This window comes from Camellia sinensis, chromosome 7 (genome assembly GCF_055761805.1).
Source record: "Camellia sinensis isolate YWXY chromosome 7, ASM5576180v1, whole genome shotgun sequence".
NCBI lineage: Eukaryota > Viridiplantae > Streptophyta > Magnoliopsida > Ericales > Theaceae > Camellia > Camellia sinensis.
The window spans coordinates 179,175,328-179,194,518 of NC_138967.1; positions in this window are offsets into that span (position 1 = coordinate 179,175,328).

Consider the following 19,191-nt stretch of genomic DNA (forward strand, 5'->3'; position numbering starts at 1 on the left):
TTGTGTCCAAGTGTTGGCTTGGAAAGATGTAAGCCTGTAGGGCATTTAATTTGATGTTACATGTAATGTTTTTAGTTAGTAAGACTCTGATGAATGTTATAATGAATTGTTTCTCTTTTTAACATTGCATGTTGATGATATATATATTTAAAGGGTTTATTTTTGAGGGCGTTACAACTTGGTATCAGAGCGTACCGGGTTTGAATACTTTGGGTACGTGGGAAGTGATTGGTATCACATTGGGTTCGTCTCGTTTGATAGAGACTTAGTGTAATGTTATATGCTTATGTGATAACATGTTTATGTGATTATGTGGGTATGGAATGTAGTTTCTAGGATGTTGATTGGACCCTTGAGTTTCTAGTAGTCTTGTTGGAAAGGCACTTGATCACTGCTGCTTCTAACCGGAACTATAGTAACGCATTGAGACTATCATTATCCGGGAATGAAATTCGTAGGTGCTTATGTGATTATGTGCTTACGTGGAATGAATTATTGTTGTCCAATGCATTAGGACGCGAGTGTTTAGCTTCGGCACATTTATTAATGTGCTAACGTCTTTGTTTCCTTTATTAGGATGTCAGGACGAGGACGAGGACGCGGTAGGCGTGGTAGGCCGGGTAGGCAGGAGGTGCCTGTGCCAGAGGAGATTCCGGCAGTTCAGGAGGGAATTGGCCAGGCCAATGTGGCCGAGCCAGTAGGCCAGCAGGCTATGGGCGCTCTAGCCCAAGAGATAGCAGGGGCATTCAGGGAGTCAGTAGGCATTCTCAGAGCTGAGAATCAAGCTCGGGATGTTGTTGCAGATGCAGGACCTTCCTTTCTGAAGAAGGAGTTCTTCCGGTCTAATCCGGATGAATTTGTGGGTGACCCTAAAGAGCCGCTTAAGGCAGATGAATGGCTCGAACAGACAACGAAGACGTTTGAGATGATTGGCATCGAAGACGAGGGGTTGAAAGTGACCTTGGCATCTTTCCAGTTGAAGGGGGATGCGGGTCAGTGGTGGAAGTTCACTAAGGGTCGTATATGAGGTACATGGGAGGCTTTTGTGAATGCTTTCCAGGAGAAGTTCTTATCTCCAGCAGTCAGGGAGAAGCTGAGAGACCAGTTTTGTCAGCTTAAGCAGTCAAGTTCTTCAGTGGCCGAGTTTGAGGCTGCATTTACTAGCTTGTCCAGGTTTGCACCTGAGTTGGTGGCGTCTGAGGAACGCCGTTGTATCGAGTTTGAGAAGAAGTTGAGGCGTGGCCTCAAGCTGAGAGTTGGGGGAACTATGATTCGGGATTATGGGCGTATGGTTGATGCTGTAGCCCACATGGAAATCATGATGCAGGAGGAGGAGGAAGGACAGAAGGGCTCCAAGAGGAGTCAGGATGGTTAGAGTGATGGTAGGAGACATATGGGTTTTAATCCTCAGCAGTCTCAGGGTAGCTTTTCTAGATCGACTTTTCCTGTGCCGAGCGCTAGTTCGGGGAAAGGCAGTCAGGGAGACATTACCTGTTTCAAGTGTGGCCAGCTGGGCCACAAGTCTCCAGTTTGTCCTTAGAGGGGAGGAGTGCAGAGAGCAGCATCATCTTCGGCGCGATCTCAGAGCCAGAGCTAGGGTAGAGGCCAGCCACTCTCGTGTTATCAGTGTGGTCAGCCAGGGCATATGAAGAGGTATTGCCAGCAGTTGTGTGGCACACCTGGAGCATCTGGTTTGAGGCAGATTCAGGGTCAGCAGCCAGCTCAGTCGGGTCAGGCCTCGAGAGCCAATCAGGGGGCTTCATCGTCCCAGTCGGTGCAGCAATCTTATGCTCCTAGGGGTGAGCAGGTTGATCAGAGGTCGTCTGGGCGCGTGTACGCTGTTACCGCGCAGGATCTTGTGCCGGCACCATCAGTTGTGAGAGGTACCTTTTTGTTTTGCAACTCGGTTGTTAATGTTTTGATTGATACGGGTGCATCTCATTCCTTTGTGTCTACTGCATTTGCATCTGTTTTGGAGTTGGAGTTAGCACAGTTAGCATCTCCTATTTGTGTAGTGTCACCTCATGGGGGTGAATTGATTTTGAAACAAGGTGTTAGGGGTTGTGATATAGAGGTTGATTATCATAGAATCCCATTTTCCTTTGTAGTTATGCCTATGAGGGGTTTCGATGTTATTTTGGGTATGGACTGGTTATCGTCATACCGGGCAGTTATTGATTGCTACCGCCAGAGGGTCACTTGTTGTACCGTGAGCGGAGAGTGTTTTCATTTTCTGGGGGACCGGGTTGGTAGTGTGTTGCCACCGGGGTATGTTCCGCGAGGACGGAGTGAGCTTAGTGGTCTACTTGCTAACCTTTCGATTAGTGAGGATGATGAGACTCAGATTGTGTTGCCAAGGGTGGTTTGTGAGTACTCGGACGTCTTTCCCGAGGATCTTGTTGGTTTGCCACCGCATCGAGAGATTGAATTCTCTATTGACCTAGTGCCCGGCACGGCGCCGATTTCTATGGCACCTTATCGTTTTGCCCCAGCTGAGTTAGTTGAGTTGAAGATCCAACTCCAGGAGTTGCTAGATAAGGGCTATATACGTCCTAGTGTTTCGCCGTGGGGTGCACCGGCCCTTTTTGTTAAAAAGAAAGGTGGTGCTTTGAGACTTTGTATAGATTGCCGGAAATTGAATCGGGCTACGGTTAAGAATAAGTACCCTATGCCTCGTATAGATGATTTGTTTGATCAGTTGAAGGGTTCCTGTTGTTTCTCTAAGATAGACTTGAGATCGGGTTATCATCAGTTGAGAGTCAGGGAGGAGGATATTCCGAAGACAGCATTCCGTACGCGGTATGGCCACTATGAGTTTCTGGTGATGCCATTTGGGCTCACCAATGCACCAGCAGTGTTTATGGATTTGATGAACCGAATTTTCCAGGAATTTTTAGATCGTTTTGTAGTCATCTTCGTGGACGACATCCTTATCTATTCACCTTCTGAGGAGAAGCACAAGGAACACTTGAGAGTGGTGCTTGAGTTGCTTAGAGCCCATAAGCTTTATGCTAAGTTTGGGAAGTGTGAGTTATGGCTAGAGGAGGTCAAGTTCTTAGGCCATGTAGTTTCTGGGGAAGGAGTGTCTATTGATACATCCAAGACTGAGGCAGTGCAAGATTGGGCACAGCCTAAGAGTGTGTTTGAGATCTGCAGTTTTCTGGGGTTAGCTGGGTATTATCGTCGGTTTGTGAAAGATTTCTCCAGATTAGCTTCGCCTTTGACTAGATTGACTCGGAAGGGAGTAAAATTTGTATGGAGTGAGACCTGTGAAAAGTCGTTTCAGGAATTGAAAGTTAGACTGACCACCGCACCAGTATTGATTATTCCAGAGAGAGGATTGGGTTATGCAGTCTATTGTGACGCCTCACGAGAGGGTCTGGGTTATGTGTTGATGCAGGAGGGGAAAGTGGTTGCCTATGGCTCACGTCAGTTGAAAACTCACGAGCAGAATTACCCTACGCATGATCTAGAGTTAGCAGCTGTGATATTTGCCTTGAAGATATGGAGGCATTATCTTTATGGTGGGAGATTCGAGGTATTCTCGGATCATAAGTGTCTGAAATATTTGTTTACACAGAAAGACTTGAACTTGAGGCAGAGGAGGTGGATGGAGTTCATAGAGGATTATGACTTTGAGTTGCATTATCATCCGGGAAAGGCCAATGTGGTGGCCGATGCCCTTAGCAGGAAACCTGTTGGTGACATAGCTAGTATAGCCATCCGAGAATGGGAGATGTTGGGTGCACTTGGGGAGTTTGATTTACTTCTGGACGAATCCGTTGAGGCTGCGGCCTTGTTTTCTGTTGTTACACAGCCTACACTTGTGACTCGAGTGTTAGAGGCTCAGAGGGGTGACCTTGAGGTAGAGTCCCTCCGTGAGAAGATTTCCGGTGGGAAGGTTGAGAAGGGTTTGACGGTGTATCCCGATCTGAGTGTGAAATACCGAGACCGTCTGTTTGTGCCGGAGTCTTGTCGAGAGGAGGTACTCCGAGAGTTTCATCATTCGCGCCTTGCGGTGCATCCGGGAGGCACTAAAATGTATCGGGATTTGGGTTGCCAGTTCTGGTGGCGGGGTATGAAGAGAGATGTGGCAGCTTTCGTATCTAAGTGCCTTACTTGTCAACAAGTGAAGGCCGAACATCAGAGGCCAGCGGGTTTGTTGCAACCCTTGCCTATTGCCAAATGGAAGTGGGAACACGTCACTATGGACTTCGTTGTGGGTCTTCCGAGGACTCAGCGGGGTAGTGATGCTATTTGGGTGGTTGTAGACCGGTTGACTAAGTCGGCGCACTTCATTCCTATGCGCGTGAGAGATTCGGTAGATCATCTTGCCGACTTGTACATTCGGGACATAGTGAGGTTGCACGGGGTCCCAGTGACGATCGTCTCAGATAGAGATCCTCGTTTTACTGCCAGGTTGTGGCAGAGTTTGCAGAGTGCCTTAGGCACTAAGTTGACCTTTAGCACGGCTTATCATCCACAGACTGACGGGCAGTCCGAGCGTACTATTCAGATCCTTGAGGATATGCTTCGGGGTTGTGTTCTAGACTTTAGTGGGTCGTGGGAGAGGCACTTGCCGTTGGTGGAGTTTGCCTACAACAACAGTTTCCAGTCTAGTATCGGTATGGCACCGTTTAAGGCCTTGTATGGCTGACCGTGTAGATCTCCCGTTTGTTGGGCCGAAGTGGGTGATGCACCTCTGTTGGGCCCAGAGTTGGTGAGGGAAACGACAGAGAAAGTTGAGCTGATCCGTAAGAGGCTTGTTACAGCACAGAGTCGTCAGAAATCTTATGCCGACCGTAGGAAGAGACCTTTGGTGTTTGACATGGGAGATCATGTCTTTCTGAAGATATCACCTAGACGGGGATTGATGAGGTTTGGGAAGAGCGGGAAGTTGTCCCCTCGGTTCATTGGTCCTTTTGAGATCCTTGAGAGGATTGGCGAGGCTGCCTATCGTTTAGCTTTGCCACCGCAGTTGTCCGGAGTACATGACGTGTTTCATGTGAGTATGCTTCGGAAGTATGAGCCGGATCCATCACATGTGTTGGATTGGACCGATTTAATGGTTGATGAGGATGTCTCGTATGAGGAGAGACCGATTCGAGTCTTGGATAGGCGAGATCAAGTTTTGCGAGGCAAAACCATCCCTTTGGTCAAAGTTTTGTGGAAACATCATGGAGTGGAGGAAGCCACTTGGGAACGTGAGTTGGAAGTCCGCGAAAAATACCCGGACATGTTTATCGATTTGTAATCTTGTATTTAGATTTTGGTAATATTGTTGAACTTAAGAGCTTTACATATGTCTTAAGTTGTAAAACATTGAGTATGTTTTGGTCAATGGGTGTATCTTGAAACTTGCTTCATTATAGAAGTTTAGTGTAACATTGCATATGTTGATTACATTGTTGAATGTGTTGTATATATCATGCAATTGAATATGACATGGGAATTGCTAACATTGAAAGGAATAATGCATAATAGTGATGCAGGCTGAAATATATGTTGTTTTATATATATTGTGAGATACCTCTTGATAAAGAGATGAAGTGACCAGTATTGGGTCAAGGTGTTTATTATTGTTATATAATATCTTTGGGAATTGAGAAAAACTTGTTTTTTTTTATAAACTTATGCTTAATTTCGGGGACGAAATTCTTTTAAGGGGGGGAGGTTATAGCGACCCCGGTCTTTTCCCATTTGATTATTGTATCCGGACTTAGGTTCCGTTTGTTCTGTCATTGTGTAATTATTGTTGTCGTCCTTTATTTTCTCATTTGGAGTTATAGGATGTGTTGGGCAGGTTTGTTTCAGGTTGGTTGGGTTCGTAAACCAAGTGTTGCTGTCCAGTTTTTGGGTTGGTCGCTCGAGCCAGGGCTTGGTCGCTCGAGCGAGGGTTGTATTTTGTGTCTTCTGGCTCGATCCAGCTTTGCTTCGCTCGAGCGAGCGATTGCGTCTAGTATAGACCTGAGGGCAGTGCTTATTCGCTCGAGCGAGATTTTCTTCGCTCGAGCGAGAGAGGTGTATGTTTTCGAGTTCCTCGCTCGAGCGAGCATTCTGTCGCTCGAGCGTGCTGCTGAGTTGCAAACCTGAAGCATTGCATTTTTGGCTCGAGCAAGATTTTCTTTGCTCGAGCGAGGTTTTCGTGTGTCTGGTCGCTCGAGCTACCAAGTCTTCGCTCGAGCGAGCCTGTCCAGTTTAAATAGGCAGTAGCGGGATTTTAATCAGTTTTTATCCTCTTTTTGATTCCAAAACCCTAGGTCCGACTTTTCTCTCCCTCTACTCACCTTCTCTCTTAGGTTTGATCTACTTAGAGTGAGTTTCTACCTTAGATCCTTTATTAAAAAGATAGAGTGAGTCGAGGGCTTCCATTTAATCTGAACATTTGGTGATTTGGAGCACATTGGAATTTGGGTATTCATCTTTGTCTTCTCCATTCGGGTTATTTTCTTCGAGGTAGGGATTTCCTACTCCATCTTATAAGTTTTGTTCTAAGTTTTAGTATTTTGATATGTTGGGGGTACTTTGGTAATTTTAGGAAAAACCCTAGTTGTATTAATAAATTAATTTATATAATTAATTTAAGGAGATTGGGAAAATATGGTTAAATTCATGGAATTGAGAAATTCATTGATTAAATGGTGTAGTTGGATAATTTAAATCACTCGCCTATTGAATTGTTGATATATTTATTTTCAGTTTAGAAATAACTGTTTTGGGCTATCGGTGGAGGATAGCCGTGATTGTTGTAGACACTGCATGTGGATTAGGGATAATTGAAACTAATCATTGATTAAGTCATCAATTTTGACTGCTGAATTAATATAGACATTATGTGTACTGATTGTGTGTTGTATATGTTATGTGTTTACATACATTGTTTTGTGTGGGAGGAGATAGGGGATGTACTCCACGGTTTAGGGGAAGATAGGGGATGGACCTCTAAACCGGATTTTGTTTGGGAGGAGATAGGGGATGGTCTCCATTAGCATCACTTTTATGTGTGCTTATATATATTGAAGTGTTTTTATTGATACAGCACTAAAATGTGTATCAAACTGGAAGTATGAAGTGTTTTGATTTGAGCCTGAGTCTCATCTGTTTGTTGACATTAGAAGAATGTGAATATGATATACATAGTTCACTGTTGTAAGTTTGGCCAGGTTCTGAGCCATATTGATAAAGAGCCATATTGATAAAGTTGGAAAGTAAAACGTGTCTCAGACAATAGTGTCATGAGACTGTAAAATGATGCAATTGATTATCTTGGTTAACCATCTATTGAATGCTATTCCTTTAATCAATGCTTATATTTGGTTTAGTATATTTCTACTGGGCTGTGGCTCACCCTATATGGGAACATCATTTTCAGGTTCAGGTGATAAGCTACCTCCAAGGACTTAGCTTGGAAGGACTTGGATTTTGAAGACTATCTTCAGTTATTTATTTTTATTTGTTAGTACATGTAAACACTCAAGCCTAGGGCTTTATTTGTATTTGAGTTAGAACTCATACTTTTGTGTCCAAGTGTTGGCTTGGAAAGATGTAAGCCTGTAGGGCATTTAATTTGATGTTACATGTAATGTTTTTAGTTAGTAAGACTCTGATGAATGTTATAATGAATTGTTTCTCTTTTTAACATTGCATGTTGATGATATATATATTTAAAGGGTTTATTTTTTAGGGCGTTACAGATGAAGTGTATGTGCAATTTATCCTTGAAAATGATATGTTTAGAAACTTGATTACAAAAGCTTAATTGGTAATTTTGCATCACAAAAACTAACAAAAATTAATTTTTGATAACTAAAATAATAAAAATTAATATTTAAATATAAAATGTCTCATTTTTAATATTTTGCATCCAGCCTGCTAAAGGGTTGGGCCACCCCATATGGCTTGATATGTTCTTTTCTAATGGAGCATGACGAAACTATTCTCATTAACACCGAAGATGTTTCAAACACATATCAGGTCATCCCTCTCAAAGACTATCCAATTCGAGAGCATGCCATTATTTTGGAAAAGTTATATAGATTCCTATCAATTAGTGGTCCAAAATGGTTGAGTATGAACTATCAGTCATGGTCAGTAGAATAGTCTAAACTAAATTGGCACTAAAATCAAATTAATTCCCAGTTGATATGGACTTTTTGAGAAAAGTAAGGCATTTGAAACTTCATAAGAGGATAAATAAGCTAATAAATAGAATGCAAACCATCTGTATCACCCTTTCATTTAATTTTTTTTTATTGGAAATAGTCTAGTTTCTCAAGTGTACAACTTCATTTCATGTATACTACTACCTATGTTACACGGACTCAGGTGTGGGTATCGGGTGCGGGTGCGTTTCTGGGGTTCGGACACTTCAAAATTAAAAATTGAGAATACGTCGATATGGATCCAAATGTGGATACGGGTACGGGAATAAGTTAAAAAATTATTTTTAAAATATATTTATTATATAAAAATGAGTAAAATAGTTTTTTTTAAAATATATATATATTTATTATAAGAAGATGAGTTAAAAAAAAGTTGACCCAACAATTTTTTTTATAAATAGAATCAAACATATGGATAAGTCATATAATAACCCATGTTATTGTAGAATAGAGTTTATAAATAGGTCCAAATATTTTATTTATTTATTTGGATCCAACCCATTAAGGTTTATTATGATACAAACTAGTCAATAGGTCTAAATTTTTTCTTTATTTTTTTGAGTCTAGCCCATTATAGTTTATAATATCAATTATTATGATACAAACTAGTGCCCAAACTTTCTATTTATTTATTTGGGTCCAGCCCATTAGGATTTATAATATTAACTAGCCAATAGCCCAAGCCTTTTATTTATTTGTTTGGTCCAGCCCATTAGGGCTTGATACAAACAAAAGCAACAGCTTTGGCACAAACAAGCAGCAGCAGTAGCAGCACGATGAGTATGTCCTTCTCCTCTTCGCTTCTCTCTCATACGCACAACAACATGATAGGTCTGTCTTTTCTCTTCTCTTCTCTCACATACGCTCAGCACAATCGAGAGAGATATCGAGGGAGAGAAGGAGATCATGATAGAGAGAGAGATCGAAAGACACAATCAAGATCTTGAACCCATACATCAATGTAAGTATCTCAACGCTCTTCTTCCTTTTTAATTAGCCATGTTCGAGAGAGAAGAGGCGAAACTGACACAGATCCCACACCCACATCCGTGTTGTGACCAGTATTTCGCCCCAAAGTGCCGAGTCCATGTAACATAGACTACTACTAGAGGACAATGAATTTTTATTTATTTATTTATTTATTTTTTTTGGGGGGGGGGAGGGGGTTGAATAAGTCATAAATTAAAAACACAAGAGGTTACACTAATACAAGGGGCATGCCCTAGGCCCTAACAGAAGCTACAAAAACTGCCAACACAGCAAAAACAAAGCAATACTGCCTACCTGTTCAGTATTGCCAACACAGCAAAAATCTGCCACCTTTAAAAAACTAGACTATGTATTCACCTATTCATATCTGCCATGGCAATCAACACAAAAATGTCCATCTGTTCAGATTAAACGATTTTAATATGTTTAGGAACCTCATACAGAATGTATGTTGAACATGAACATATTTTATGTTCTCAACCACCCAAAACGAAGATAAACACAGTACAAGAGCAATCCCTAGCACAGCCCGCAAGGTTTGGCCAAAAGAGGTCCTATTTGGACAGAAACTAGCACTAGACAAATATATACAAACTTGAGTAAAACTTTCTTCACACTTTAGGCACTCCCAGCAGCCATCTATACTTGCAACTTCCTTCCAGCAAGGTGCACCCAGCTGCCTTTGATTCCAACAGCCCTAGTGCCCAGCTTTCTTCCACTTTATGTTAATAAAACCTGTCCAATATACAATATTACCTAAAAACACATCAAATAGACAAGGTTGTATTACCATATGCAGTTTTCCAAATCACAACCACCAACACAGATAACATATATGCTCACATCACTCAACCCTCTATTAAGAAGCTCACAACACTCGATAGGAAAAAACAAGCACACAATATATAAGCTCCCATCACTTAACTTCTTTATTACCAAAGATTTTCAGATATCTCATCATGTGCAGCTTCAATTAGGGGCTTCTCAGGATTATGTATAAGAGAGATCAAAGGAGCATCACTTGATTCTATTGATTTAAAAGACCAACAATTTTAAAATACCAATTTTAACCTAGCAATATATTCCCTCTCTTGTGTTCTCTTCTCTTTAATCTCTCTCTCCACTGCCTTTACCAAATTAACAACAGGCACACAAGTGGAAGAAAAAGCATGCTTCTTCCCAAAGCTAATCACACAACAAACCAAAGCTAGTCAATTTTATACAAAGCATAGAAGACTAAAAAACCCAATTTAACAAATAAAACCAATCCATTAACACTGACTGAAGATCATGAGTGTTTCAAGGGCAACCCATTGATCATTTCATCACCAATTCCGCAAAATGGCAAAAACCCATCACCAGAATTGTTGAAAAACACACAATATAACAAGAAAATTATAGAATTCAAATGAAAAGGAGACAAAGCAGAAGAAGCTTACAATAAAATGGGTATTATAGCTTGGCCTCTGGTTCAGACTGGTTAACCGTGGTGGCATTAAAGAGAGAGAGAGAGAGAGAGAGAGAGAGAGTGGGACATGGGTTTTGCTACCCACCTTGTTCTACCCGACCCAATAAGGAAGTGGAGCAGGAACCAATTTTGCTACCCGTCTTGTTTTCCCAACTGTCTGATTATTAAATATATTTATATGTATATAATATATAATTTAATTTTTTATTATAATAAAATTAAAATATTAAAATATTATACTTAATATTGATTTTTACTTATTCATATATATATATTTTTTTGCTCATATTTTTATATCTTAGAATTAGGTATATATTGTTATCCGTAATATACTATATTATTCATAATGTTTATTAAAAATTTTATTCTTTAACTTATAAAATTAATTCATTTCTTGTCCCGCACTCACCACTCCCGATTTGTCCCATCCTTAATATGATACGGGATGAAAGTAAATTACTACAAAAGCCTATTTTGTCAACTGGATTAAAAAATCAACTTTTTAGTTTTTTAGTTTTTTTGAGTCACACCATTTCTCTATTTTTTATGCATTATTTAAAAAAAAAAAACTGACTTTTAACCAACTTCTGAAAATAATCCATCCCATGCCCAACCTGTAAGGCAAAGGACTTAGAGTAAGGAATGAAGATCAGTGTAATATAGTAATTTCATTTATTTCGCTAATTTATTAAGATGACTGTTGCTCCTTTGTCTCTTCCAATTTCTCTTTTAGTAGCTTCTAAAAAAAATAAAACTCTTTATATCTATTGTTTAATTAAAGAATTTAATCAAAACTTCTTCATAATAAAACTTCATACATTAAGGACGAATACAAATTTTTTTTCTTTCAAAAGTCTAGCATACATCACTATAACCGGAATATTCTTAGTAAGTAATTTAATATTTTAAATTTTAAAATGATATAACTTTTATCTAAATGTCACTTTTTTAATGAAATTAGTATTTTTAGAATTTTCATATCAATATCTGTCAAACAAGTTTTATGCTGGTTATGAAATTCTTTAAAAAAATAAATAAAATATAATTTTTACCATCGAAATTAACGTCAACGGTAAAATTTTACTCTATCTCATAGTAAAATTTTAATAAATGTTACTGTAAAATTTTAATTTTTAAATAGTAAAATATTATCATCAACACTAAGCACTATAGTCACTATAATTATTAATAAATAAGGGAGTTTTGGTGAAAGTAAAAGTCTACAGTAATTTATAAATAGATTGTCACTAAACAAAACTCAAATAAAATTTTTACATCACAACAATGGTCCAAGGAGAGGGTTTTGGCTGAAAACACCCTTTTTAATTATGCTACCTTTGCACAAAAAAAAAAAAAAAATGTTAAAAAGTATTTTATCTCCTTACACTGCAAAATTCCACTCGTACCCTTATTTCTCTTTTTTCAAAATTTGTGTCTCTAATATTTCTCTTTTTTTAAATGAAATAAGTCAAATTTTCAAGCCAAAATGTTCTGAAGTGAACAAAATCTAACACAAATTTGAGAGAAATAAATGTAATTTATCTTTCTAAATATAATAAGTTTTACACATATATATAACATTTATTGAATGAATGAAGATAAAAAGAATTTGGACATGTTTACTGGGAAACAATATAGATACACTTTTCTAGTTTTCAAAACTGGGTAATGAATAGGTGCCAAATTCAATCTCTAATTTATTATGTTTGTAGAAACTGGCCAATATATCTGGTAGGAAATACAATTATTCACTGTTGCACGTGACAATAATGTAATCATGCCACAAGTAGATCTGAATTGTCCATTTACATAGATTTATAAATAAATAGTGCAAATCTATTTTTGATATGACCACTTCTGATGTGAAAATTTTTTCGTGACAGAAGACAATTCATGGTGATGTTTAATTGTTACGGTCCAAGACTCGTGAGTTTGTTTAGAAAATTAACACAATGTTAAGGCTGGCTATCTTTCTTGGCAACCAGCTTCAGAGATCTTGTATAAGAACAATGTTAAGCCCTATTTTCTTCCTTTAGAATCTCACCTAGCTAGGTCTTTTGTTTAGTTTGGTTTGGTTGTTTTTCCTAGTCCTGTGTTGACTATTTGAAGCCTTTGAATGTTGTTCCACGTACATATCTAAATCCCAATAGCAATTGTTTACAACATTGCAATGTGTTTGGACTGGGCAAATTCACAAATAAACAAAGATTTGATGCCAAGTTGTGGATACACATGCTCATTCTCAAAATGAAGTTCCCTTTCACATGTACAAGTAGGCAAACTAGAATTAGTTACATAAAACAAAGAGTAATGATTAGCAAACATGAAAACCAAATTTGTATACAAAAAAAGAGTACATGTTCTTGATACTTTTTTATTTTAATTCCGTGCATGTAAACTTATTTTTGGGTGAATCGTGCACGTAAACTTGTAACTAGAAACAATGATTAATCTTTCACCTTGTACATGGTATAATTTCTATCGAGCACTTAATAGAGTAATGGTGATTTCACTGCCCGTAGTTGTTGCTTCCTGTTGGTATTTTGCATAATAATACATGAAAAATATATAAAATAAATTAAATAGAAATAACAAAATAATTTTTTATTAAAAGGATGAAATACAGAATAAATGACACAACTAAAAATACATAAATGAATTAGATTACATTACTAATAAAACAAATTATTAAAAATTAGAACTCATCAAATTTAAGAACAAATGATAAAAAAAAAAGGAAGCAAACCGAAGCCTGCACTAGACAGTTTCCTTAAAACAAATTCACTACCTCCCGATGGATGCTGAAGGTACGCTGGCGTCTGTCTCCCAAGATACAACGATTGAAACCAGCTAATACAAAAGCACCTTTTGAATAGCTTCGGCGAACTTGACAATGGATGAACTCTCTTTAACAAGAACCAAAGAAGAGGCTAACAAAAGAAGATAGGAAAAATTTTCTTTGGTGTAAAAAACTATTTCCAACTTTTTATCTCAAAACACTATCTCATCATAAAACCTCTCTAAAAACAACCTACTAAGTTGGAGGAGAAAGGCCTCTATTTATAGTAGTAGAGGAGAGCCTTAGCCATGAAGGCTAACACCAATGGGGTCATCAAATGTCATCAACTCTTGCAATTAAGGCTAGAGTTACAGAGGTTCAAAACTCCAAAACCATTATAAATCATAATGTGTATATAATGCATAAGTTTTGAGAATTAAACTAGATGGGTTGCAAAATCGATACAGGTGTTGGGTCACAACCCGATCCAAGCCCAATTTCAAACACATGCACAAACTAAGCCCAGCATAGCTCAGCCTAAAGCTCAAGACTAGGTCCAAGTCCAAGTCTAAGACCAAACCTAGCACATGCACAAGGACAAGTTTACGTCTAGTCCAAACCAAGACTAAGTCCAAATCTAAACCTAACTTTATTGATGCCCACTTTATGAGACAATTCTCATTCACAACTCAATGGTTTCGGTTTATTATTTTTGTGTTGCAATCTTCTCATTTAAAAGAATACAAAACCACTTTGACCCACCTCAATTGATGGTTGGGTCCTACTTTAATTTCGAATTAAAGTTACCGAAAAATCATTATCTCCAACAATCCCCCACATGAATAACATTGGTCGAATAAAGAAAAACGGACAACGCTTAACAACAAAGGCACTGAGAGAGAGCACACAAAATAACCCTGCACCAGAAAAGGTAGTTGTTGGCCTTGAACCTTTCGTAGTGAAGCCTATCGGATTTACTAGTTGATCAGTGAACGTGATGCCTTGAACTGTTCTGCCATTTGCATAAATCGAGACAATAGACCTCACACAGGAGTCACTCAAACCATTGTTCTTGTTCTCACTGATATGTTCGATTTGGCCCTGGAACGCTAGCCAAGTTCAGCGAGTGTTTTTAAAGAATTCAGCCGCGTCATTTCTTAAAGAAGCAGCCCCACTTCGCAGTCACATAGGTGACCTACATAAGGTATCTCGTTATACCACGGTTGACTATTCACAACACTTAGGTCATTAAAACCATCAACTTAACCTTCCACCCCATAGGGTATTACTGTATTAAGGGATGGGTAGGAGGATTTACCTCCACAGTGACTCACCCATTACATGCAATTAGGTTGTCCATTTGAACCTAGATCTTGGGATCTCCAGTCAACTAGGTTGGGTTTTCTGTTCCGGTAACATTCACTAAAGGCCTTAACCCCATTCTTCTTGACGACTTCTTACTAACTCTCAATTTAACCATTTGGTTAGAGGATCCGCAATATTGTCCTTAGACTTTACAAAGTCTATAGTGACAACACAAGAGAGTAGGTTTCTATTTTTTTTTTATTTTTTATTTTTTATTTTTTGATTCAAATGAAAAGAGAACAGAGATAAGTGTTTAGTATAGACAAATAAACAAAAAAGGTAATCAGACCCTCCTTAAACTAGCAAACACCATGTCTGCAACTAAAAAAGAAAGGATAGAGGTGGGTCATCTAAGAAGACAAGATGTTTTGTTTGGTTCACTCTAATGTTGGCAAGTGCATCTACACATTGATTAGCTTCTCTTGGAATATATTGAATGCTGTAGTTGCATCTTCTCAGCATGAAGTTTGCATCTTCAACCAATGCTCTATATGGGCAAGAGTTTTCAGCTCCATCTTTGATAAGCTGCATTGCTAGCTAGAAATCTATCTTAAGTTCTATGTTGGCCATTCCTTTCTGCATGATGATTGTTAGTCCTCAGTATAGACCCCAAAGTTCAGCCTCCAAGCTCGTGAAGTTTCCCAGATAACTATGGTATCTTCACAGCCAAGTGCATACTTCATCTCTTAGTAGACCACCATACCCATATTTCCCTGGATCTCCTTTAGAGATCCGTCAGTGTTCAATTTCAGTTTCCCTGCAATATGAGCAAACCAGGTAGTTAGTTTTGGTGCTGAATAATTTTGGTGAAGGGGGTTTAGAAAAGCTTCTTGGATTTTTTGGGCTTGTTGGAGTATTCTGGCTATGCTGATGTATGCAGGTTGAGTTTGATTTTCAAGCACTTTTTTGTTTCTATCTTTCCATATATTTCAAATGGCAATCAAGAAGATTGTTGCCCATTGGATTTAAGCCATCTTGCTTTTACTTTTTATGTTGGATTTCAACCATTCAGGTAATGATTTCCTGTTTTCTTCTTGCATTTTAACCATTCAAGTAATGGTTTCCTGTCTTCTTCTTGCCACAAATCAAGATTTTTCAGATTGATCCAAATGATTTTAGCTTTAGGGCAAGCTCTCAGTAGGTGACTCATGTCTTCTCTTGCAGTTTGGCATCTGTAACAAGTGTCTAAATTTTTAAGATTCCTTGTGAGTCTCATCTGGTTTGTAAGGAGTCTTCCATGCATGGCCAGCCAGAGAAAACTTTTTAACTTTTGTGGGGCTTTGATTTTCCAAACCCATTGCCAATCCAAACCATTCTCTTCTTGTTTGGTAATGGAATTGTAAGCTACTGAAGTAGTAAAGCTCCCATTGGTAGTTCCTTTCCAGGTAGGAGTATCCATGAAAGTCACAAACCTAGGTTTATAGATGTTGAGAATGTTTTCTTTGTCTTGTTGGGAGATCAGGTGTTGAATTGGGGTCAAGTCCCTTTGGCTTTCATCATCAAGTATGGAACTAACTGTTGTTGTGCAATCAATGGGAGAACCCTGATTGCATAGTGGTTTTGTGCCACACCACCAATTAGTCCAGAGTGATATATTCTCTCCATTCCCTACATTCCATTTGATATTATCCTTCAATACCTCTCTATTTTTAATTATTCTTTTCAAGGCATGAGATGCTTTTCTCTTTGTGGGACAATTGGAAATGGAATGGTGCTTAAGGTATTTGATTGAAGAATTTTACACCAGAGATTGTCAACTTTACTAGTAATTTTCCACCCCAGTTTAGATATTAATGCAGAATTGTGTTCTCTGATTTTCTTAATGCCCAGCCCACCATTTCTTTTACCCTTGCAAACTTGATTCCAATTAACAAGGTGAACTTTTTTAGCAGTATTAGTACTACCCCATAGGAAATTTCTATTTAAGCTGTCAATTTTATCACAAACATTCCTAGGTAATTCCATAGTTTGCATGAGATGACTAGGTATGGCAGAGGTAACAAATTTCACAAGGGTGATTCTACCAGCTAAACAAAGATTTCTAGCCTTCTAATTGGACAACCTGTTATTCATTTTCTCAATGATGTCTTTTATGTGATTTTTATTGATTCTGCCATGGAGCCAAGGAGTTCTTAGATACTTACCCAGGTCATTAGTAAGAGAGATACCACAGTGGTAGTTAAGGGAAAGAGCTTCACTACTGGGAATGTTGGGGGAAACAAAGATTTTGGATTTTTGGAAGTTAATTTTTTGCCCAGATATTTCACAAAATTCATTCAAGACTTCCATGATGCAATCATAGTTTCTTCTATTTGCTTTGGCGAAGAGAATAAGGTCATTAGCAAAGACAAGTGGGAGATAGGGGTACTATGTTTTGCCGCTTTAAGTCCATTCCAAGCACCACTTTGAGTTTTGATTCTTATCATGTTAGAGAGATTTTCCATGCAAAGTACAAACAAGTAAGGGGATAGAGGGTCGCCTTGCCTAAGGCCTTTCCCAACACTAATGTTAGGAAGGGTCTCTCCATTCCAAATAATAGAAGAGTTGACATTAGAAACACAATTCATGATGAGAGCAATCCAATCAGAGTTGAGATTAAATTCTTTGACAGTATGATGGACAAACTCCCAAGAGATACGATCATAGGCTTTTTCAAGGTCAATCTTAAGCATCATACCACCGGTTTTGCCTTTCTTATTCCTAAGGATGTGTATGATTTCTTGGGTTTTGATGATATTATCAGTGGTAGTTCTACTTGGGATGAAACTGCTTTAATTGGGCTAATCAAGTCAGAAAGCAAGGGTCTAATTCTATTGACAATGATTTTGGTGATGGTTTTATAAGTTACGTTGCACAAGCTTATGGGTCTAAATAGTTTAATAGTCTCAGGATTCTCTAGTTTGGGAATTAACATAATTAGAGTTTCATTAACCTCCTCAGGGATGTTCTGGGTACAGAAACATTGTTGGATAAAGTTGCGGATGGAGGTTCCCACAATGTTCCAGTTTTTATGATAGAAAACAGCTTGCAAACCATCTTTTCCAGGGGCTTTAAAGGCTTTTATATTTTTAATGGCATTCCAAATTTCATGATTAGTTATGGGAGCTTGGAGATTATCATTGTCTTCTTTGGTGAATCTAGTGTTAGCGATATTCCTCCAATTATCTAGCATAGAAGTCTCCTCATAGTTAAACAGATCATTGAAATGTTGATTTATGTGAGTTTTGATATCTTCAGGTTTGGAGAGCTAGATGCCATTATCATTCTTGAGCATATTTATTTTCAATTTTTTGCATTTGTTGAAGGTAGATAAATGAAAGAATTTGGTATTGCGGTCTCCCATAGTGAGCCATTTGACTCTAGATTTTTGAAACCAAATAAGCTCTTATTGTATTGTTTTATAAGATCTTGTTCTAAGAGGAAAAGGTTATGGGAAAAGGATTGAGTTTGAGATTTTTGAATTCCTTCTATTCGGGCCAAGAGTGTTCTTTTCCTTTTATAAACATTCCCAAAGGCTTCTTTGTTCCAGTTTTTCACATCATGGGTAAAACCATCTATGGCCTCTACCAGATTAGAATCCATATTAGCCCAAGACTTCATGACAACATCAGAAAAAGTAGGGTGGCAGAGCTATGTTTCTTCAAATCTAAAAGGCCTAGTGTTAGGATTAGAGGGACGCATACCTTGTGTGAGTACAACAAGGGGAGAATGGTCTGAGTAAGTCCTGGGTAATGTCCTTGCTGTTCCTTCGGGAAATAGAGCTCTCCATTTATCATTGCTCATGGCTCTGTCTAGACGCTCAATGGTATTTGCCCAGCCTTTTCTGTTGATTGTCCAGGTGAGTCTAGGGTCAACACTTCCAAGGTCAATGAGATTGCAATTGTTTATTCTTTCAGCGAATCTCTAAGCTCAGTTGTGTTGTAATTGGAAGAGTAACTTCTTCTTTCATTATGATTGCTAATGTCATTGAAGTCTCTCGCTACCATCCAGGGTTTCTCTATGCCCCTAGCTGTGTCTTCAAGGCCGTTCTAGATTTCTTTCCTTCGCAAGGAGTTGTGGCTAGCATAGACAGCTGAAAGCATCCATTCCTCATATTCCTCTTTATGGATGGTGGCATGGATGACTTGATTAGTGGCATGTGAAGTTCTTATATTGACATGGTTCATGTCCCAAAATAGCCAAATGCCTCATGCTCGTCCTATTGGATCCACTACTGTTACAGCAGTAAACCCCATGTCGTTAAAGAAGTTTCCTATAGAGCTATATGGAACTTTAGTTTCCATAAGGATGAGTATCGCTAGTTTATGAGTGCTAACTAGCTCTTTCATGTTGTGTTTAAAGGCATTATTGCCTGCCCTTAGGCAGTTCCAAAAGAGTATGTTTAGTGAATCCATATCAGGGTATTCAGGAAGATGATCGGTGTCCAA